The sequence below is a fragment of the Pseudophryne corroboree genome, chromosome 3 (assembly GCF_028390025.1).
Source record: "Pseudophryne corroboree isolate aPseCor3 chromosome 3, aPseCor3.hap2, whole genome shotgun sequence".
Classification (NCBI taxonomy): Eukaryota; Metazoa; Chordata; class Amphibia; order Anura; family Myobatrachidae; genus Pseudophryne; species Pseudophryne corroboree.
This window is the reverse complement of record NC_086446.1, coordinates 188350583-188376090: the sequence shown is the minus strand read 5'-3', so window position 1 is coordinate 188376090 and position 25508 is coordinate 188350583. Positions and strand designations below refer to the sequence as shown.

At 44.1% G+C, this 25508-nt stretch overlaps 1 long non-coding RNA gene across 1 annotated transcript in view; it reads right to left on the bottom strand.

Annotated features, from left to right (window-relative positions):
* The window catches only part of LOC135057577 (uncharacterized), a 58474-nt gene that overhangs the window by 8165 nt on the left and 24801 nt on the right, over positions 1-25508 (bottom strand). The window lies entirely within an intron of this gene.

Genomic DNA, 25508 nt, shown 5'->3' with positions numbered 1-25508 from the left:
CCCTAATAATAAAGTAGATATAATACACCCCAGAGAAAAAAATGAAAAAACACAATGGTGCGACCACCATGCAGTACTGACGGCCTGCTACGGCATAGCCCTGAGTGCTAGCTGCCGCTGCACACTATCACTGCTTACAGTTCCCTAATCTATACCTGACCGAGTGGAGGAACTAGAGAGTGATGGGCCTAGGTGCATATGCATTCCCTTCCCCAGCCCTTGCACAATCACCAGGCAAATGGGAGGTGATCACGAGACCGCCTGTCGGAATACCGGCGCCACAGGCTTTTCTCCCTCTGTGGGTGTCCGTGTCTGCAGCGTGGCGAGCCTGCAAGGGGCTTTCTAATGCTCATCCCGCTGCCAGCATACTGATGGCCGGTATCCCCCTGTCGGGATCATGACAGCCGGGATCCCGGACGTTGCTAAGAGGTATGTATTCTAGGATGAACATTTCCATTTTAATATAACACATGTAAGTTTATAATTTACACATGTGCCATAAGAGCCACATTTGCCTCTTTCTATGCCAACAGACCCCTCCTCTGCAGGACACCAGCATTTGTCACAAGTGCACCCATGCTCACCAGCTACTGACAGTAGTGCCCCTTATTCACATTATGTCACTCATACTCAAAATTCACATTATGCCACACAGTATGAGCCGAAATTCACATTACGCCACACAGTATGAGCCGAAATTCACATTAAGCCACACAGTATGAGCCGAAATTCACATTACCCCACACAGTATGAGTCGAAATTCACATTACGCCACACAGTATGAGACGAAACTCACATTATGCGACACAGTATGAGCCAAAATTCACTTTATGACATACAGTATGAGCTGAAATTAACATTACGCCACACAGTATGATCCAAAACTCACGTTATGTCACACAGTATAAGCTAGAATTCACATTATGGCAAACAGTATACCCCCAGCAGTGCCAGATACACATAATACCCCCCATAGTGCTCACCGTAATTATAAAAGTATAACACATTATTAATAAATATTTTGAGGGATATAAATAATCCATAGTAATAAAAAATCCAAAATTAACATATATTAAACAGAACTGTCTCAGTGACACACTGACAGATAGTGTGTGTCTTACCCTCTCTGCTAAGTGCTGAACTGTCTCAGGCCCACTCAGCTGTGTCCTCCGCTCCGGCGGGGACTCTGATTCCTTCTGAGAGGAACGCTGCCTGGGCGTGGTTGGTGGCGGCAGTTGCAAGACACTGCGCAATGGCAAACGCAGGATTTTATGGGGGTTTTCCGTATATATATATATATATATATATATATATATATATATATACACACACACACACACACACACACACACACACACACACACACACACACGTAATTTCAGCAAAAACAATGGCAGGCACTCCAAGGAGATGTTAATAATTAAACCACATCACAGCATGTCACCAATCACATAGTCCACATACATGCACAGCATACATGCACACAGGAAACTCACATGATAGTATACATACATACATGATATACTTACATACACACACACACACACACACACACACACACACACACACACACACAACATGCATACATACTTACAGTAGACACATACAGTAGCATACATATACACAGCAGACACAGCTGACACCAAAGTATAGATACTGTACACTCATCTCTTTCACACAAAAAATAAAACACAGCCACCATAATTGCATATAGACGCAACCAGCCCCTGCCGGGTCAGCGAGAGCCCGCCCGCCCAGCATCTTTAATCAAAGACGCCTGCTTACCGATCCCCCCACTGGACCTGCCACTACTGCCGGCACCCCCTGACATGCGTCTCATACTTGCAGACAGGAAGCGCTGCATCCGACTGGGCCAGTCCACTTCAGCCCCATGAGTAGGGAAATGCCTGAGGAACCGCCCCTGCATGCTGCTGGAGGAGACTGGAGAGCGCGCTGGGAGGCGGAACTTGACCTCAGTCACCCCCTGTGTGGCCGTTCGGCAGCCATTAGTGACAGCAGCATGTGCGTCTATAAATATATTGTCCACGGTGGCGGGTGCAGCAGCACAGTTGGTCAGTGCAGCAGGCTGAGATCGGTGGCTTATCGCAGCCAGAGCCAGCCCTAACCGATATGATGCCCTAGGCAAGATTTTGGCTGGTGCCCCCTAGCACAACTGCTAGTTCCGACTCTGACCCTGCACCCCTTTCCCAGCACCATCACCCCCCACCCATAGCAGTCCTTTTTTTTATCTACCCCCTGTAATTTAAATAACAGTGTGCACATTCGGCGCACAGGCCAAAAAGGTATGTGTTTTTGCTGGCAAGGGGCATTGCCACACAATAGTACCCCCAATTCAACTTATGCCTCACAGTAGTGCAACTTTATTCACAATGTATAATGCGAGTGTCCCTTATTCACATTACATCACACAATAGTACCACTTTACCTTATATACGTTACTCCTCACAGTAGTGCCCCTCATTCACATAATATCATACTGAATTGCTCCTTATTCACATTACACCACACCATATTGCTCTTTATTCTCATTACACCACACCATATTGCTCCTTATTCACATTACAGCACACTATATTGCTCTTTATTCACATTAGACTACACAATGTGCCCTTTCTATACATTACGCCACACAGTAGATCACCTTATACACATAATGCCACACATTGGTAATGCATTTATACACATAATACCACACATTAAATGCCCCTTACACATATGACACACATTATTAATGTCCTTATAAACATAATGCGCCTTACACATTATGCCAACCCTTATTAATGCCCTTATACACATAATTTCCCTTACACATATGACACACATTGTTAATGCCCTTATATACATAATGACACACATAATGTCCCTCACACATATGCCGCACATTATTAGTGCCCTTATACACATAATGACACACATAGTGCCCCTTACACATATGTTACACATTATTAATGCCCTTATACACATAATGACACATATAGTTCCTGGCGTGAGTCATCTGGCAGCTTTGCTAACGTTGGGTGCCTATTTTTTATGAAAATGCATCTTATTTGCATTGCTATGTAGCTAGGATGCACAAGCAGCTTCCGCTGATTAAAATGATATGCGTCATGCCTATATACTGTGTGCGACTGTGACTGTATCTACATACAAAATGCTACACACAGAATATAGGCATGCCGCATATAATTTTAATCAGCAGAAGCTGCTTGTGCCCCTAGGCATACCAGATGCCCTAGGCAATTGCCTAGTTTGCCTATGCCTAAGTCCGGCTCTGATCGCAGCCCCCCACGATCATCGCAGGTGTGGAGTGCGGAGTGTGCCGGACATTAGGGGGTTCCTGTGCGCACCAGTCTATGGTTTCATTTGCTGTGTTTGGAAGCTGATTGGTTGGTACTTTATTTATCTCCACTTTATCCTCTCCAAGGTTTGTTACATTCCCCCTCCCAATAACAGATTTGTAGCGACTTTCTGCATCTTCACAAGTTTTATATGGTAAACATAACTTTGCTGTCCTGCGTTCAGACAGTCGCCGCCCAAGGGGGAGTGTATTTTTGCCATGCAAGTGTGCGATCCCATGTGTATGCCGAGCTGCAAAATGCGCCGCCCAGAACTTACTCCTACAGTGCGATGAGAACGGGCTGATCGGGGCCGGAGCTGACATCAGACACCCTCCCTGAAAACGCTTGGGAACATCTGCGTTTTTCCGGGCACTCCCAGTAAACGGTCAGTTAGCACCCACAAATGGTCTCTTCATGTCAAACACCTTGCAAACGCCTGTGCAAATTAAATTTTCGCACCATCCTGTCGCTGACCGGCGATGCCCGTTGTTGTCCAACGTGTGTGTGCATTGCCGTGCATACGCCTGCGCAGTTTATTGCTGATCACCTGCTGTGTGAAAACTCACAGCAGCGATCAGGCCTGAATCACCCCCTATGCAGTAGCAAATTTCCCATTAGGCACGAGGAGCTTGTTTGTGGGCAGCCCTTGGATGCTTGTGTTGGTTCAGTCAGCCCAAAAAGTACCAGTAACGGCAAAATATTTCCACTGTACTGCACCATATGCCATCCTGAATGGAGTGTAAATGGGTTGGACATGCACATACTGCCCCTGTAAGCTATCCCATTTAGTAAGTATGTATATATAATAAAAAAAGACAAATCATAGTTAGTGGCTTTTTTAAATTATTCTATTAGATTGTCTATCATCAAATGAGGTTTTCTAACCAATAAAAAAAATGCAGGTGGGGGTGGGAGGGGCAAGCCGTTACTGTAGTGACTAGGGGCGCCCTAACCCCTAAATCCGGCCCTGCCCCTATGCAGATGGTGTCTGACTCTGATTGCTCCTCTAGTCAAATGGTTTCCTCCCAGGAACAAGCAGCACTGTAACACTGTGGTTGTATTCTTCTGGGGAACAATAGTAAACTGGCTAAATAAAAAAAAATAAAAAATATTCAAAAGTAGACTGACTAAATTTTTTTTTAAAGTTTACTACATTCAGAGCTGATCATAAATGTGCGAAACAACGCACATCTACGATCAAATTCTTTTACATGTGGGGGGGGGGGGAGCCTCGCACAGGGCAAGTCCGCCTCTCATGCCGGATTCTGCCCCCCGGCAAGGCAGTGATGCTTTTGCATGTTTCGAGTAGCAGACAGCTACCTGCCACATTAAGGGTCGCAGCGGCTGCGTGTGGTGTCACGCACCCGCTGCGACCCACCCCAGCAATGGTCTGGACACGCCTCCGTTGTCTGGACCATGCCCATTAAGCGGAGCGTCGACGCCCACAAAACGCAGCGTCAGCGCCCTTTCCCACCCCCCTCCAGGTCTTATACTGCTTTCTGAAGAGAACGCAGTTTAGGACCTTGAACATGCACATATCGGAGTACGCGCATGCGTAGATGTGCAAAAATCGCTTCATATCTTTTTTGCACATCAGCAACAGGGTCTGAATTAGGCCCTAAATGCAAATCACTGTGAACAAATGTGAAGTGTGTTTGTGTACCAAGAATACAAAATAAAGTGACTGACATTCATGGGGTCTTTTATATCTTGTGTCATAAAAGCAAAGACAACTCTGATACAGTGTTATACAATAAGCCTAGAGTGCCCTCACAGCAAACAGGTGGTGTTATAGCAAATACAGTATAGAGTAAATGTAGCTTATCTGAGAGCTGCACGGATCTAGATCTTTAAATCCAGGAGGCACACAGACCTCTATGTTGTCTAGAATAAGGATATGGAACTGCAATTAAATACAAATACACCAGTACACGTACATAAACAATGCAATAGTAGTGTATCTAAAAAATCCTATGTGCATCCCAGGATCCAGTATTATGTATGGCAAAGTTCTTTCAGATGGAACAGATAATGACTAGACACCAAAGCTATAGACATCAATTTGGCCCAAAGTGGAGGCAGTGCACGGGTGGCACTGGGGTTGGTGACACCTGGTGCGCCCAATAGCCGTCCCTGTGCGCAAAAGTCATGCGTATCTGAAAAGGGGCATGGGCCCATGGAAAGGGGTGTGGCCTCACCAGAGCCTCATTCTACATCACTCTGGGGGCATGCCCAGCATCCCTGGAGATGCTGGGCTGCCTCCAGAGACTATTACTTCACTGTTGGCTCCTTCTCAGTGAGAGGAGCCAGGCACTGCAGTATAATGTCGCTCTTCAACCCCTGGCTCCTATCACTGTGGAGTATCCAGGTGCAGTACACATCCCCTACATCCTTCTTGTGATGCCACTGAGGCAGCGTCACTTTCTGTGAGGTGTTCTCATGAGTTTTACAACAGTTCTCAACCTCCTCAGTAGTTGAAACATATATACTGTATGTATGTCATATGCATTTAACCAGCGGCTGCAGCACCGACCGCACAGTGCAGGGATTGGTAAGCGCTAAGCACATATAAACATACATGTTATGCTGTATTATGTACTCGTATATGTGCTGCATAGTTATCCTGGGGATTGGTAACGCTGTGTGTATCACAGTCAGGGCAGTCGAGAGCCAGGCTGGGACCAGGTACTTTTCAAGGGGTGTGGCCTAATCACAGGAGGCGTGGTCATGTTCTCTTAGAAAAAATACTGAAAAAAAAAGGTATTTTAAGCACCTCCCTGGCCACACTGCAGCCCAGCACACAGCAGCGTGTGCTGGCCTGAGGGGAAGAGCTGCAGCTCTTGCTGCCATGTAAGGGGGAAGAGGCCTGGGCCCCTACTGGACACTCTCTGGGCCCCTCCATCAGACCTGGGCCTGGGTAATTTGTAGCCTTTCTCCCCTCTCCCGGCACCACTGATCACAGTCAACGTGCGGCACCCGGGATTCAGTAGCATTATGCTTCACACTCCTTCCAAACCCATCCCTAGATACCCATTAGCTAGTCTGGGGGTGGGCTTAGAGGGAGAGTGATGCCTAATGCGGAGTCCTGGGGGCTGCACAGTGGCTTTACACACGCTGCCGATCCCCAGGATAACCAGCCAGCACATATATTACATACTGCATAACATGTGCTGAGTGCCTCCCACCCTTCACTGTGTGGTCGGTGCTGCAGCAACCACTGCATTTATCTATTTAATGTTTTATAACCAACCTATGTAACTGGTCTACTTGCGCTTTACACCACTCACAAAACCATAGTGATAGCATTCTAAGGCCCTTCTGCATGCATATATATTTTTTTATTTTTTCTTTCAGAATACTACTTATCCTAAATAACCTCCTGCATTCAGTTCTACTGACTCTAGCACTGCAATGCGGTACTTTTTATAATTTTTGAGTGGTCCATATAGTATCTCCATTATCCCAAACCTTTCGGACAGTATCAATGTTATCTTACCAATGAAAATGTAAATAAAAATTATTTTTAAGCCTACAAGTAGCAACATATCATCTAAACTTATTGAACTCCATGTCAAAAGACACAAAAAGATATATAGCTGTCCGTTCATTTCAGTGACTAAAAGAAACTTGAATTCTAGCCAGAAATCCAACTTCTCATGTTATGCTTTATGCTTACTAGAACATACAAAAAGTACTCATTCTCATATGAACTCAAATTCTGTTGTCTTATTGATCAACAATTCCTTTCCATTAGAAATGGAACACAAAGATACTGAATAAAGATGTATTGTTTTAATATCTAAACTTCTACAATTTGATCTAACTATAATAAATTTGTATGTAACCAGTGCAAGGCACTAAACATTTATCTCTGGTCCCTTCCAAAAAGTAATAAAAAAAATTACAAAAAGCTATATTATTCTGTTTGGAGACCGTAACATTATCATGGACATCAGAACGGAAAAGTCCACTTCTAAACACCATTTACTTCCCTATCCTGACTCTAAGCTCTATGTAAACACGTGAAAATCTTCAATATGAATTTGAGGTCCTTCATACTAAAAGCCTACAATATTTGGATTTCAAGGAAAATTCTTTACAGCAATCAAAATATCATAATTCCTCTACAGTAGTCACTACTGTTAAAATGTCATTTTCTCCCTTTAATATCTAAAATGTCCTGCCTTTTCCTTGATTTATGTAAGTACTTCTCATAAAGTTAGCTACTTGTAAATATTACTCATTGTAACTAATCTTTTTCAAGAAGTGTCCATCCATGGCTTATTATCTATCTACACAATTAACAATCAGAAATCATTCATACATATCAAGTATGTACTTAATTAATGGAGCTCAATTATGACTTAAAGCAAATATGGGGCTTTAACTAGCAAACGGATACAAAGTTTAGCCAAACTCATTATTTTTTTTTTTTTAATTATCAATCAAATAACCATCCATGAAAATGAATGAATAAATAATAATAATAATAATAATAATAATAATAATAATTATTATTATACTGTCATATTTGCTTTAATCTATATAAAAAACTACTTGTTCAAATTCCAGATTCTCAAATCAACATTCTTTAGGTAATCACTTTTTTTGGGGCAGACAAAAAACCCCAAGGACCAAATGTAAAATATTAGCAAGATCTTCAGTCACAGGAGGCATATATCTCTCACTTTTTTACAAAAATATTTCAAAGTGGCACAGCTCAGCCAAATCATAGCTGAACCAAACATAAAGGGGCTAATTCATAGATTTACACAAACTGATAGTTTATGTACATCTCCCATGATTACTGAACTGCACAGGACCCGTACTGCTCATGAGCAAATCAGATCCTGCGTCACTGGACGCAGTGCCACCTAAGCCGCAGCCTGACTGACTGAGCATTTGGTGGCAGCGACAGAGAGCATTCTCAAATACAGCGTGCCTAGGCCAGTGTCTGCCGACACAGCTTCACTGGACCCACACATGAAAAACACGCATCTACGTCTAAAGACAGCTACTGAGTGATCTGCGTCTCTGAATCAGACCAAAAGACAAATCAAGACCATCAATATCTTACTCCTTGGACTTTTTGAAAAAAAAAAAAAAAAAAAGTAGAAGCATTATCTGGTACCCACCCTCCAACTCAGCATGGCATTATGTAGCTAAATCTCCAAATTTACATTTCAGAAATAAACGATAATAAAAAAAGATCATACATTGAAAAACCCTTTACATTTGAGCCATGCTTTCATTTATATATTTCAAATCTTAATGTGATTTACTCACAAAAGCATTTTACAAATATTTGCAGAATGTTTCTGTTTCTGTTAGAAGAATGTCTATTGCCTCTTCATACAGTAACCTATTTCAAATGTCTATACCTTGCTTTACTGAGCCTGAAAGAAGCAATATCATCACTCAGACACCCAACATTGACACTCATGAACATGGTGAGAGCCAGGATAGGGAAAAAGGATATGTAGAGATGGATCACCAATGCTTGGCGGTGATGTCATCTCCAAGCACCAACAGTGGGAAAACGTCATCCGGGTCCAGTCTGTGGTGTGAATTGGGTTTCATCCCGCTGTGATATGGCTTGATACAGGTTGGGTGGTTTGGTGTTAAAGGCAGTGATGGATTGGGGATGTTATTCAGCCCTGGCAGTGTACTATGCGCACGCGCAACAAGGGGGCATTCCATGAGTCACAGGGGTCTCCATCTCTCTATGCCAGACGGCCGAGCAGAGCACTGGGAGGCAGAGATACTCAACCAGTCACTGTCTCTCTGGATGCCGGGCGGCCCAGCAGAGCACCAGAAGACAGAGCAGCTAGGCCAACCCCTATCTCTCTGGGTGCCACGCAGAGCTACTCAGCCAGACTTTTAGGCCATATCGTCCCATTAGGCCATCGGTGCTTCTGACATTTGCCAGAAGTGCTAGATGGCAAGTCCGGCCCTGGTGAAAAGGATATAAGTGAAAAGATATATAAACTGCCAGAGAACAAGCACTAAACCCTCATACCGGGCACCTCTTGTTCCACTACCATTGATATAGGGGCCCTTTGAACAAATCGGCATGGGCTTGGTTGGGCCCCTAGAGAAGTTGGTTCAAGGCCACTAGTATGTTTTGGTGGTGCTAGAGTACGCAACACACTATACAGAGGCAATACTCTTATGAAATGTAAAGTCTACATGATATCAAGGGAGCTGGTTCACTTGTATGTCCAATTGGGAGTCCCTAAGGAAATTCTTATTGAACATGGTAATCCATTCATGTCCAGGCTAATGAGGTATATGTGTCAACTGCTAGGGGTGAAAACGCTCTGCACTTTTGTTTACCATCCACAAAAGGATAGACTAGTGGAGAGGTTTAATCAGACCCTGGAGCATATGATCAGGAAGACAATGATGCAGCAAAAGGAGGATTGGGACACCCTTCATCCTCACCTGTTGTTTGCTGTCAGTGCAGTACCCCAAAGCCACAATAGGATTTAGACCATTTGAGCTACTGAATGGGAGGCAAACCTGCATTTTGGATATGGTAAAGAAGGGTTGGGAAAAACAGGGGCTAGAGAACCAAATGTGGTGCAATTTGTTTCTCAAATGTACGAGAGGTTGGGGAAGATAAGCCCTTTGGTGCACCAACACATAGAAGGTCGACAGAAGAAAAATCATGATACTACTGCGATAACCTGGTCTTTCTATCCCGGGTATAATGTTTTGTTTCTAGTACTGACCCAAGAGAGCTAGCTCTTCGCTCATTGGCAGGGGCCCTATGAGGCGGTAGAGGCAGTTGACCCTGTGAACTATAAGGTCCGGCAGGCCGGGAGGAGTAAGGAAGGGCAGATATATCATGTTAATCTTTTGATGCAATGGCATGATGAGGATCAGTGCCAGGGTTGTTGAGTACTGTAGTGGAAAAGTCCTTGGTTACCATAGAACCTACCTTTTTCACAGACCAAAATTGGCAGCTGGAAGGATGTCTTCTCTTTCCGACCAAGGTGCACAGCTTTGATTTAGCCACCCCTCATATCACAAGAGGCTATTTGCAGATTCCTCTTATACCCACAGCCAAGGAAACAACTGCTTTTCCTACCACTGAAGGACTTTTCCAGCACAAGGTCCTTTGCTTTGGTTTGCATTGAGCGCTGGCCACTGGCCAGTGACTTCATACTGCCTATGGAGCTGCCTATCTAGATGACATAGTTATACACGCACAAGACTGGGAATCATATCTCCCTAAGGTTGAGGTGGTACTGGCCTCATTGAGATCTGCAGGTTTCATGGCTAAACCTGAGAAATGCGCAGTTGCCCTAAGAGAAGATAAGTATTTTGATTACATAGCTGGACAGGGTCAGGTGAAAACTCAGAAAGGAAAGGTTGAGGCAGTTAAAAATTGGTCAAAGCCAAAGTTGAGAACCTTCCTGGGCTTGGTAGGTTACTATAGGCAGTTTGTCAGTCACTTTGCAACTAGAGCGGCTCCATTAACAGACTTGTTAAAAAAACAAACGCTACCCTGATCGACTGGACTGCTAAAACAGCATGGGCAGCTCTTCATCTGGTACTACACACACATGATTTAGCTGGCACATAATTCCTGCAGATATACGCCTTTGATGTTGATAGGTGCAATCCCGACCAAGGAAAGTGAGGTGATAGAGCAGCCCGTATTGTACTTAGGCAGGAAATTGTTGCTGAGGGAACAGAACTACGCTACCCTGATTGACTGGACTGCTAATACGGCATGGGCAGATCTTCATCTGGTACTACAGGTACACGATTTAGCTGGCAGATAATTCCTACAGATATACGCCCTTGATGTTGATAGGTGCAATCCCGTCCAAGGAAAGTGAGGGAATAGAGCAGCCCGTATTGTACTTAGGCAGGAAGTTGTTGCTGAGGGAACAGAAATACGCTACAGTAAGGAAGGAGTGCCTGGCCATGAAGTTGGCCATAGAGGCGCTTCGGCACTATTTGCTGGGGAGAGAATTCTCCTTAATCACAAGCCATGATCCATTACAATAAATGCAGAGAAGCCAGGTTTCCAGTTGCTTTTTGGCATTACAAACTTTTAGATTTACAGTGGAACATAGACTAGGGATCTTACACAAAAATGACGGTGCCCTGTCCCGGACATTTGTGCTTCTTGCAAGGTCCACGTTGTCTGCCTTGTCAATGTCAACGTCATGTATTTGGAGGATAGAAAATAATAATAATAATAATAATAATAATAATAATAATAATTATTATTATTATTACTAATTTATTTAAATAGCGCTCTTTCTCCAATAAGACTCAGGGCGCTTAACAGATCCATAGCTTAATATATTACAGAAAATAATGAAGTACAGAACAGCTTTTCATAAAATACAGAAGCATGAAGATACTAAAGGGACATTATGGAAATGCTTGAGTAAACAGGAAAGTCTTGAGTGTACTTTGTGTAAAATGTGTGTCTTACCTGCAGGGCACCTCTCCCCTGCAGTCTGGTACAATTGAAAGCATGTCAGTGATCAACCAGAACACCTTTAAAGATCTTCCTTATGAAGGCAGGGTTGGTGTGTCGCTTGCCGGTCAGGCTGAGAAGAGGTGGAGTCTAAGGTATAAAAGGCTGCCTTTGCCATTTATCTGTATGACAGATGCTGGAAAAAGCTGGCTGGGGACTAGGGAATAGATCTCTGTTAGCTAGTGTTAGTGCCATGAACATTTACTGTGTGATGGATACTAGTTTGCCATCAGACTACACACAAATTCTAGCCTATACTCTTCCTCTGCATAGTTGTAAAATTTTGTGAATATCACACAGACTCTCAAACCCCCAATGCTATAGAAATGTATATTCCCAGCTGGACCTCACCAGATATCCCATTTGTGCATACAGGAATATTGCTACCATGTTTAGAGGCAGCCTAGTAATAAGGTAGAAAAAACCATGAACATTTAAAATGTTGTATTAAATGTCATTGCCACACAGCGGCGGCTGCCGAACTTACCCTGATGCATGTCCTGGTCCCTGGGGCGTCCTCTCTCCCCGCCGGCATCTAGGTCTCGGTGTGCGGGTAGCGCTGCCGTCTGCGCTTCCCCACTCCGTGGGCGCCGCCATGTCTAGCCCACGTGGGGCGAGGGGGCTGGTGAAGTAATCACAGCCCAAGGAAAAATAAAGAGTGGAGACTCCTATCAAAATGGCGCCTACAAGCTGCCCTGAACTGTGTCCCCCCTTAGAGTATCACCACACTCCCACACAAACGGTAAGTACAAGAAAGTAGAAGGGATGCAATCCTTAGCGCTATATTATAATACTTTAAGTGTACATAGATCAACAAATGCACAATACGTCCCTTTTAGTAGATCCTCCAAATTTTTCTTCTTTTGTATTCTTCTTATAGTCATCCGATATTGTATTCCCGTGATGTGAATAATATATAAAAGATAAAAAATGGTATATGTGTAGAACAGTCTATATTTTCATAAACCACACTGTATAGCAAGTCCTTTAAATGGATGATCAAAGACGTAGTCTAGGCGTACCCCAACTCACACTATGCAGCGTAAAATTGTATATATAAAGGTATCTTTATCTTTCATTCCTTCACCAGATCACCAATTTAACTGTGTTTCTGAATTTGCGTACCCCACTCACTAGATAAATAGAATGAGGAAAGCACATAAAGGTATCTTTGTCTTCAGATGCGTACCCTACTTACAGGGTTTAAAGATGACCATAAGCGTATCAAGGTTTCTTTTCCCCTTTTGATTTTCCACTGGTGGTAGCCTTATACTTCTCCACAGTCTCTCTCGCTGTCAGGTATATGGGAGAAAAAAAGGACAAATGTGTAGACTGAACCAGTGAATTAGTGCAAAAAATGTGCAAAAAAGTTTTGATTAAAAGATACCTGTATATAAAGGTATCTATATATATGTGTCTTAAAATATAATGATCCTTATACAAAAAATACTCATTCCAGTGTATTTAGTTTCTTTATGAAATACACCCTAGTGCAGGGATGTCAAACTCAAATTCATCGGGGGCCGCATCAGCAGTTTGGTCCCCATCAAAGGGCCGGTTGTATCTGTAGGTCTATCCAAAATTTACCGCTCCACCTGCCTTATATGTGCCCAGCCATGTGCCCCCTTTTATAGTGCCCAGCCATGTGCCCCCTTTTATAGTGCACAGGTCCCCATTTTACACATTGCGGCAGGCACAGGTCCCCATTTTACACATTGCGGCAGGCACAGGTCCCCATTTTACACATAGCGGCAGGTACAGGTCCCCATTTTACACATTGTGGCAGGCACAGGTCCCCATTTTACACATTGTGGCAGGCACAGGTCCCCATTTTACACATAGCGGCAGGTACAGGTCCCCATTTTACACATTGTGGCAGGCACAGGTCCCCATTTTACACATTGTGGCAGGCACAGGTCCCCATTTTACACATAGCGGCAGGTACAGGTCCCCATTTTACACATTGTGGCAGGCACAGGTCCCCATTTTACACATTGTGGCAGGCACAGGTCCCCATTTTACACATAGCGGCAGGTACAGGTCCCCATTTTACACATTGTGGCAGGCACAGGTCCCCATTTTACACATTGTGGCAGGCACAGGTCCCCATTTTACACATTGCGGCAGGCACAGGTCCCCATTTTACACATTGCGGCAGGCACAGGTCCCCATTTTACACATAGCGGCAGGTACAGGTCCCCATTTTACACATCGTGGCAGGCACAGGTCCCCATTTTACACATTGTGGCAGGCACAGGTCCCCATTTTACACATTGTGGCAGGCACAGGTCCCCATTTTACACATAGCGGCAGGTACAGGTCCCCATTTTACACATTGTGGCAGGTGGTGGAAGGAGGGAGAGAGAGAGAAAGAGAGGAAGGGAGAGGGGCTGACTTACATTTGAAGCGGTTCTCGCCGCTCTTCAGCCGCCTCTCCCTCCTCGTCTGCGCGGCTCCCTTCTCCCTCCTCCGACGGGGTTTCGTTGAATGACGCGTTTGCGCCGTGACGTCACGACGCAATCGCGTCATTCCGCGAAACCCCGCCCCCCCCAGCTGGGCACTCGGGAGAAGGGGGTTTCATGGCGGCGGCACCGCGGGCCATCAGACGAGGTCTGGCGGGCCGGATTTGGCCCGCGGGCCTTGTCTTTGACACCCCTGCCCTAGTGATATAAAGTGATATAAATTTGTAGTGAACGTACCCCACTTACACAAAGTGGGGGAAGTGTTATATATATAACGGTTTCTTTGTATAGAAGAAGAAAAAGAGGTTCTAGCGGGCGTACCCCACTCACAGTCTAGCTGATTCTTGTCATACACATCAGGGTTTCTTTTATATCCTCTCTCATACAGCTCTTCTGGAAATCTTCCAGCCAAATGCATGCAATTCCATAAATTTAAGAATCCACGTGAGGATAAAAAAATTCTTATATTTTATTCCACACCACTCGCCACATGCGGGTAGGTAAAAACAACAATGTCCAGAACGATACAGTACATACAAAGGTATGGAGGCAGAAAAAAGGTGGAAATTTTTCTTCTACATCGAAAACCATGAAAAAAAGTAAAAAAATTATTAAAAATTAAAAAACAATTCTTTACCTTACTGAGTCTTTAAAGGTAAAACTGGAAAAAATGGCTGTCCACACCACACCTACTGGGAGTGAATCTTAGCTTATCAAAATTGCGAACGAAAGATTAGCAAAATTGTGAATAGACACTTCTTAGCAGTTTCTGAGTAGCTTCAAACTTACTCGGCATCTGCGATCAGTTCAGTGCTTGTCGTTCCTGGTTTGACGTCATAAACACACCCAGCGTTCACCCAGACACTCCTCCGTTTCTCCAGCCACTCCCGCGTTTTTCCCAGAAACGGTAGCGTTTTTTCACACACTCCCATAAAACGGCCTGTTTCCGCCCAGAAACACCCACTTCCTGTCAATCACACTACGATCACCAGAACGAAGAAAAAACCTCGTAATGCCGTGAGTAAAATACCTAACTACATAGCAAATTTACTTGGCGCAGTCGCAGTGCGAACATTGCGCATGCGCATTTAGCGGAAAATCGCTGCGATGCGAAGAAAAATACTGAGCGAACAACTCGGAATGACCCCCTCAGTCCGATAATACTGTATCAATAGCTCCAGTCCAATATTCCAATAATAGTCAGATAAAAAAATAAATAAAAAAAATTATAATAATAATAATAAGAATAAGAATAAATAATCCTGTATTATTGGTTCCTTTCAATAATCATGTAACATTGGTTCCAGTCGAATTTCCTGTGCCATCGGTTCAGTCCAATAAACAATGCCATCGGCTTCAGCCTGATCAGTTGGTGTCATCGGCTCTAGTCCGACACTTTGTGCCTTTGGTTTTAGTTCTATAACTTGTATCATCGCTCCTAGTTCTCATCTAGTACCCTCAGAATCTTAGTTGACAGAGATCCACAATTGTCAGAACTGGGAAACCCAGGCAGAGGGCCGTGCAGGCACAGCGAAACCCAAATCCCCTTGCGAGGATCCCTGGAGAAAACCACCTATGGGTTAGACTCTGCACCTCTGTCCTGGGTATTCGTCAATTCCGTAGTACCCGTCTGTGACCTCACCATTCAGCATCAGATACTAGTCTGCAAGCATCAAGATACAGTTTTCCTATTTCCTTTTCAGGCACAAGAACTACTAGTAGCCTCCGAGTTTCCACTTCTCAGTATCCACCACTGACACACTAAGGTCACAGCTGGGAACACAAAACCTCACAGATCTGACGTTACTAACTACATTATTGGGTAGATATAATTGCGTGAAAGTAACTTGGTATCAATAATCATAAAAAAGGGTTTGCTTTCCTATCTGTTTTTCAGTATATACAGTAATGCCCATAACAACAGGTTCATCGGCAAAATGTAGAAAAAGACTTAGAAGCAATGAAGTAGGAGAAGCCATCCAATCATGAAGGGGTCGGATTGTAACCATCCAATCATAAGGTGATAAACACATGGGTTGAATAGGACTTTAATGATTTATTTTATTTGTAATTTAATCACTTCAGAATGATGTAGAGAGTACATTGAGGATAACTGGGAGAAAGAGGTGTAACAGAAAATGTGGCTTGGGGACATGACTTAAAACTGGGACTACCTGTGGGGAATCCTAAATTCAATGTATTGATGTGCATTGCCTACAGAGCACTTCTTGCTAGAAAGGTAAAATATTCCAATCTGTACTCTAAAGAATGTTTCATTTCATTCATTTGCAAGTTTTCATTTAGATGGAGTATTTCAAAGTAGCGTGGAGTGCGGAGATGCTGGCTTTTGTTTTGCATTACTGTGCTGCATATTCATGAGTTTGTAGTGACAACCTTACTTTTAAATTTCTCAGTGCATTTTTACTAACTCATCTTAGGTGGCTTGAGTGCTATCATATGAAGTGTTAAGTAAGTCACTTATTCCCTTTTGTGATAACATCACTTTTTAAGTGTTGTATAAAGAGAAATGAAAGTGGTATAAACTATGGCACTGTTTATACAACAAATTACAAGTAATGTTTTTGCAAGTGAAAAGTAAGTGATTTATCATTTGTGACAATAATACTCCAACTACCTCAGCTGAGGTCTGCCTAAATAGAAGAAAAGACTGCCTGACGATCGTTACTAGTTTGTCTCAGTCATTAAAAACAAAATATTGACATGCAGGCAGAATTTTTCTCTACCTCTATGCTGATTAGTGGATGGCTGGAGCTATCCACCAATCAGAGTGCTGACAGCCATTCACTGTATGGCTGTTAGAAAAACAGCACAGGAGTGCAGGAGGGGCATGTTATGATATTTTTTTATATTCCCATCAGTGCTTAAAGTGGTCCGAGAGAGGTGGGGGAACTCCCCCCCCCCCCCACCCCCGTAGGTGCCAGGGCCACACCCTAGCCCCTCCCACCTTGAAAATGCCCCTCCCACCTGTTGTCACACCCCTAGCCCCTCCCCTCAAGAGAGCAATGTAACAGCATCACTCACCCTGCCATTGTATAATAATCACAGTTTATGATATAATTGCAGAGTGAGTGATGCTGCTACATTGCTCTCTTCCACCCAATATTGTTCTCTTTAGCAAGGCCAGCAGACACATTTAATGGCAGATGCTCACAGTGTAAAGTTATTTATTATATGTCATGTGAAGGTAAAATTACATATAGTGCATACAATATGAAACATACAGGTATGTGGTGATACAGGTTAAAAAAACAGAGGACTGTCCACTGCTTTAACCTGTATAATCACATACCTGTATGTTTAATATTGGAAAGAGACAGACAGACAGACAGACAGACAGACAGACAGACAGACAGACAGACAGAGAGAGAGAGAAAGAAAGAAATAGAAAAAGAGTAAGAAAAAGAGAAAGAGAAAGGGGTCAGGTCTGCTTACACCCCTATTTATGTGACACATGCACACACAGGAAAGAGGCGGCACTCTCCGGATTTCAAATAGAAAGAACTGTATTCAAAATTTAATCTCAAAGTGCATAACAGGTACAGATATTTCAACACAATTTTGTTATTTGCAGCATTTGTACCTTGAAAAAAACTCCCTGCGCGGTGTTGAAATGTCTGTACCTGTTATGCACTTTGCGATTAAATTTTGAATACACTACTTTCTATTTGAAATCTGGAGAGTGCCGCCTCGTTCCTGTGTGTGCATGTGTCACATATATAGGGGGGGTAAGCAGACCTGACCCAGGGAACCCATCTTTCTCTACTATACATCCTGGATGGCACCCCAGTGGATGTTCATATTTACATTGAGTGCCAGCTATATATGACTTTATATATAACACTGTGTTGGCGGCGCTCAGGAAATAAAGACATTCATGTACAGGTGTAAGCTTCAACGTTTTTTCGTAGGTTTAATCCTTCGTATATATGTGTGTGTATTTATATAATCTTACACTGTGAGCATCTGCCATTAAATGTGTCTGCTGGGCTGGCTAAAGAGAAAAATAATGGGTGGAAGAGAGCAATGTAGCAGAATCACCAACAGAGTTTCTCAGTCGTGTTGTGTCCAAATATATGAAATATATATTAGCATAGGCAGTTGAGATGAGTTATAAACTTACAAATAAATATATAATATGCAATTGCTTGGGTTGTTTTTTTATTATTACATGTGATGTGCAGTAGCAGTGTGATTGAATCCGTCTCCGACTGTCCCATCCCCTTAATGTCAGCGTGGCTGGGTACTTAGAGTCAGGGCAGCTCCTCTGCTCCCTTTAGCTGCAGACGTGCAATGTCATTATTTCCGCCGCCGGCAGAGGGTCTGGAGGAGGCAGGTCACGCTAAATCAATCATTCCTTCTTTAGCGCCACCCACCACCACATCATTGATATTGGTGGCCACGGTGCTGCTGGGCAGCGCATGGGGAGGCCCGGTACTTGAAGCCAGCCTCAGCTTCCTATTGATTCTTTCCGGCTGTCCCTAACCTGGGACTGGAAGCCGCCTCAGCCTGAGCCTTCTATTTTCCTATAGTCCTCTCCGTGCTGCCTGTGTGACTAGTTTAAGTGAATAGTGTTCTGCCTCCAAGTAGAAGTGCCGGAACACAGTTCTACCTCGCTCTGGCCCGATTTAACCTCCGCACACACCCTTTTTTCACTAATAACACCCCAGCATCATTAACACCCGCACCCCTCATTCACTAATAACATCCCCAGCAGCACTAACACCCACACTCCTTATTTATTAATAACACCCCTAGTAGCACAGACACCCCACATTAACTAATAGGATCCCAGCTACACCCCTTCCCCACCCTTCATTCACTAACAACTCCCCAACCTCAGAATATCACTCATAAACCCAGAAACTTGCCCACTCACTTGCTTGCTGATGTATGCTCCACAGCCAGAGCAGAGGGAGAGGGTCCCGTCACGGAGGAGGAACCGAATGAAGAGGTAGAGGCTGGGCAGGCACTGCTGTCTGCATGCCCGCTCTTAAACTGCAGCACAGCGCGGTCCTCATGTCTGTCTGCCCCGCTCCTCTGCACAGCTGCGCGCCACGGGAATAAGACGAGATGTCGCTCCGTGACGTTATCGCGTCTTATTCCCATCATGCCACTGAAAGGGGGAGGTGGGCCATGTTCCTGTAGTGCGCTCGCCTACCCAAGCAACATCTATTGTGATTGGAGGGCCGGGCTGCACACACTGGGATCGCAAACTACACCAGGCAGCCGCAGAGCTGCCTGTACAGTTAGCTGCGGAGATCGGGCAAGGTGGGCTGGCGGAGGCGGAACGCGTTCCGCCTCCGCCCCGTTCCGGCCCACTTTAACCCCTGATTCCCATGATTGGGTGGGTAGGGGCCCCAGTGCATTGCTTTGCCAAGGGCCTACAATGTTGTTAAGACAGCCCTGTAAGCAGCAGTACAAAAAAATGATTTTCTTTTTGTGGAAACGGAACCTGTGGGTCAAAAACAAGTGGCATCCAGAATTTCTCTTGGGTGTATATTTACTAACTAGCCAGTTGTCAAAGCTGACAGTCATTGGTGGATTTGACTGACAGGTGAAAAACTGCAATAAAAATAAATGCTAAGCAAGCTTGATTTTGCATTTATTTCTATTGCAGTTTTAAATCGACTGGTCAATGATTGGTGGCTTTGACAACCCACTGGTTAGTAAATATGTACAAAACATTTGCTGGTATATGATTTCATTAAGCTCTGTGTAGATTTATAGAACATTGGGGGTCATTCCGAGTTGATCACTCGCTGACGATTTTTACAGCGTAGCGATGAGGGCAAAAAATGGCATTTATGCACATGAAACTTGTGCGTAGATTTATAGAACATTTAATGTAAGAAAAACAAATGATAAATTCACAAATGTATCATTGTCCCTTTTTGTTTTGTTTCATACAATAAATTTCAACAAGAGAAGAAAAAGAAAGAAAAAGTGTGTGTAGAGAAGTGCAGAAAAAAAATGGTGATGTGCAACAGGGGCGGATTGGGATCGAAAACCAGCCCGGGAAATGTATGGAAGCAGCCCTAATGGGGTCGGAGTCTGTTGAGGGGGAGGGGCCTTTCAAGAGGGTGGGGTCACTCCTCAGAGGTCCTGCTTCTGAGATAGACAGTTGGGGCCTCCTTTGCTTTATGTTATGCTAATGTTTACCTGCAACTTTATGCATAAGCTGCTACAATGCCCTTCCCTGATGTACATCTGTACATCTAAATACACAAGGACTGATATACCTACATTCAGTCTCTACTGACACTGCTGTCATGCATTTAATCTACTTCTGATTTTATTGATTTTCATTCTACAAACCCCTTTTTTTTAACCTTGTATGTTTCAAAGTACAGGGAGGGGGAGCACACACTACATACAGCACAGTACAGGGAGGGAGCACACACTACATACAGCACAGTACAGGGAGGGAGCACACACTACATACAGCACAGTACAGGGAGGGAGCACACACTACATACAGCACAGTACAGGGAGGGAGCACACACTACATACAGCACAGTACAGGGAGGGAGCACACACTACATACAGCACAGTACAGGGAGGGAGCACACACTACATACAGCACAGTACAGGGAGGGAGCACACACTACATACAGCACAGTACAGGGAGGGGGAGCACACACTACATACAGCACAGTACAGGGAGGGAGAGCACACACTACATACAGCACAGTACAGGGAGGGAGCACACACTACATACAGCACAGTACAGGGAGGGAGCACACACTACATACAGCACAGTACAGGGAGGGAGCACACACTACATACAGCACAGGGAGGGAGCACACACTACATACAGCACAGTACAGGGAGGGAGCACACACTACATACAGCACAGTACAGGGAGGGAGCACACACTACATACAGCACAGCACAGGGAGGGAGCACACACTACATACAGCACAGGGAGGGAGCACACACTACATACAGCACAATACAGGGAGGGAGCACACACTACATACAGCACAGTACAGGGAGGGAGCACACACTACATACAGCACAGTACAGGGAGGGAGCACACACTACATACAGCACAGTACAGGGAGGGAGCACACACTACATACAGCACAGTACAGGGAGGGAGCACACACTACATACAGCACAGTACAGGGAGGGAGCACACACTACATACAGCACAGTACAGGGAGGGAGCACACACTACATACAGCACAGTACAGGGAGGGAGCACACACAAGTAGTGAAACACAGACACAGGGGGCCAGCGCAGCGGAATCTGTCCCAGTGGTCAATCTGCTCCTGATTACATACATAGCCACCACAGTACATACATAGCCACCACATTATTACATGAATAGCACCACATTACATGTATAGCACCACATAACACGAATAGCACCACACTACAAGTATAGCACCGCAGTATACGACTAGCACCACATTACACGAATAGCACCACATTACACGTATAGCACCGCACTACACGTATAGCACTGCATTACACAAATAGCTCCACATTACACGTATAGCACCACATTACATACATAGCCACCACATTACATACATAGCCACTGCATTACATAAGTAGGCCCATCATCATGGACAGACATTGGGCAGCTATAGGGCTGAAGGACGTTGCATTAGAGATTGTCCCAGGGCTGGCTGTGAGTGCTGCCTGATTAGCTGGCATCCTGAGAACAAGGTACATCCTGCTCCTGTCCAGTCCCCAAACCATACACTGTGACCGGGGACGCCCTAACCCTTACAATTATGATAATGCAAATAATGTCATTATAAATAACCTCTCTGCCGGGTCTCCTTCAGTGCTCAGTTGCCGCTCGGGCCAATTCAGTGAGAGTGTGGGAGCTAGAGCTTGTGTCTAGTGAACTCCACTCCAACCTTCGCTATGCTACTGCTCCCAGGCCGGGCTTATTGAAGAGACTTTTGACCGGGGCCAGAGAGAGGATGCTGCTCGGCTGGTTAACTTTCTCCAGGTACCCCGTTGGTAAAACAGCTTCACCAAATTTCATGGCTAGCGGCACCCGGTAGTCCTTTCTAGCCTATCTTCCGGATTGCATTTCAATGAACCGCAAGTACTGGGAGCAGTGTGAGCCAGCCCAGCCTGAGTGTGAATCGGCCTGGCTGAGGGGGATATGGGACCGGCCCATCGGAATCTGCCATGGTGTCCTGGTGGGCCAATCCGCCTCTGATATGCAGTATTGCCCGCTGACCCAGAGAGCCCAGGCACAGGATTAGAAAGTCAGGCCAAGATCTACAGAAAAGTTAAGAATTTAGTGATAGAGGGATGGAAAAAGGCTTAGTTATATCCATTTTATCCCATTAGAAGAAGGAAGAAGAGACGAGAGTGACAGTGTCTTATGGTGTCTTAGGGCCTTATTCAGGTTGGATTGCGATTGAGACAGAAACTGCGATCTTCTCAATATTGCTTCTGATAAAAATTGCATGTGCAGAGCCCCTCAGAAAAGTAAAAATCAGATGTTTTGCAATTTTGCAACTGAACCTGAAGAAGGCCCTTAGACCTGACTATAATGCCCACAATACTAGTATTTTCAGTCACTCAGCCTCAGAGCAGAAAGTATTGTCATTTCCAAAGATATCAAATTCATACTTACATACTCTCCTGGATTTTGCAGTAGACACCCGGTTTCGTGGGTAGTATCCCGCAGCCCTGGAAGAGTGGGCACTGCCCCGCATTCTATCCACTTACTAGTGAAGTGTGCTGAATGGGGAGATAAATACAGCAAAGTCGTGGACAGGTCCTAATGATGCAACTTCCCTTCCCTCCCTTACCCTACACACATATGTTTCTCATCTTCTATGTGTCTATCTAATTCATTTGTCTACTACTTCCAATCCTGTCAAAATGGCAGAACAACTTAGCAGCTGTGTGCGCCTGATTGGAGCAACGCTTGAATTGCTCTGTCAGGTGCCATCTTGGGGCCACTAGCACTAATAACACTTGAATTCCTCTCATAGAGGTGAGGAGCAGCATTAGCCTTTTATTATATAATATATGTATCTTTTTTATATCTATATCATACAGTATCTATCCATCTAACTTTTTCATACAGTATGTCTATAACTGCTATCTATCTATCTATCTATCTATCTATCTATCACTAAAAACCCACCTGTTAATCTCTTCTTAAAGTTTATCCGTCAACCATGTAGCCATGTCACTACATAGTCTACTCAACCTTCTTGCACCCTCTAATTCTCCCACTACTGCTTCCTGAGCTTAGTCCTCCCTTACACTGGCTCACTCCATTTGTCTTGCTTTAGTCTCCCCCTTTATGAGTAGGGCCCTCATCCCTCCTGTTCTCATTACCTACTGCTCTTACATACCAGCTAACTACACATGGACTGACTTTGAAGCTCTCGCTGGGATTACTCTACTGCACTCACTCTCCCTGGTTACAGGTACTCCTCTCTGGGCACCCCTTCATCAGCTGTCCCTGCACTATAGGGCAGATTTATTAAGCCTGGTGAACTGATAAAGTGGAAGGTGATAACGCACCAGCCAATCAGCTCCTAACTTCCATGTTACAGGCTGGGTTTGAAAAATGACAGAAGCTGACTGGCTGGTGCGTTATCTCCTTCCACTTTATCCCTTCTCCAGGTTTAATAAATCTGCCCCGTCCTGCAATGTCCTACTATAACAGGACACAGTAGCTTTGGACTTCCATACAGTAGAAGTGCCCTCTACATCTTTCTTTCACCTCAGTAGTCCCCTCAGCTCTCTCATCCACCCACCTCTGCAGGACATGACTATGTGACAACAGAGGAACAGAGGCTGGGGGAATCAGACATACTGGTCCTATTACTCTCCTACCACCTGAGCTATTTTTAAACTCTACATAAAAATAGAAGTTGTTTCACATGTTTTTACACATGCACACCCTATATACGTATCAAATTGAAACCTTTAAGGAGGTGGGCATGTACCTCACTATCCAGAGTGATCTTACATGCTCTCTGTTATTCTGGGCACAGTATATGTGTCAGAGATTATTGGATAAAGGCTTTGTTTATTGAAAAGGACATTGGGCATATGATCGTAACTGTGGTGACACTATACATTTATGTTGATCTATTCTACGGTATGTTTACGTGCTTTGGTGAGGCTGAAACAATTGAAATGTGTGTATATATTGTATGTCTGAACCTTTAGGTTCAAACTGTGGTGTTAATTCGCTCTGATACCAAGTACTGACCAAGCTGGGATTAATGTACTGACTAAACTGGGATTATAGTAACCCAGAGCATTTGTAAATATTGTGTATATTATTGAATTGAATATATTGTGGTTTCTAGGAAGTTTTAACTGCTTGTATGAGTATAAGTGACCTTTTTAAAATGTACACAATGGAAACCTAAGAACTAACATTAGGATGACACTAGATACGATTCAATTCAGTGACAGCAGAATAGCTGGAATTATCTTCCGCCGCTATTCAGTACAGTGCAGTGGTAAATCGGAGAATGCTCGTTCTCCCGGTCTAAACAGGGTGTTTTGTCGGGAGAACGAGCATTCTCCGACTTAAGTGCCCGGCGAGACGCTGTTTTCGCCGCGCTAAGGGAAGAAATCATCATCGCGGCGGTAATTTTGTCAGATTTCTGCTGGCACCACTCCGGAGGTGCGAGAAGAAATCCCGTAATTCGGTGTCACATGGCGCCGTATTGAATAACGCCAGTAGCTAATTCCTGGCACTATTCAACTGTCACTGAATTGAAACATGGCCATAGTGTGAATGCCTTGTATACTACAGATTGTAACTCTGTCAACTATTATAGACATATAACTGTATGCGAATAGGGTACTCATATATACCCCCATGCTATTTGGATAAGCCCTTTATTTCGAACTCCAGTAAATGAAGGAGCTCCTTGTCACAGTGGGAAAAACACAAAACTAATAAATATTTACAAAATCCATTCATTGGGTTAGTACCCATTTTAACCTGTAAAAATTCACCTTACACGATTTAATAAGAAAATACGTATTTAAGAAATGTATATGACTTACTCAAAATGATCTATTAATCAAGTGGTCTAATACAATTTGTTTAAATTTTACTTTTTTAAGTTTCTCACATTATATTAAAATTATATATAATAAGGTTAAAAAGATTGCCCCTAAAAAAAGAGTCTTCTTATTTTCCCTAA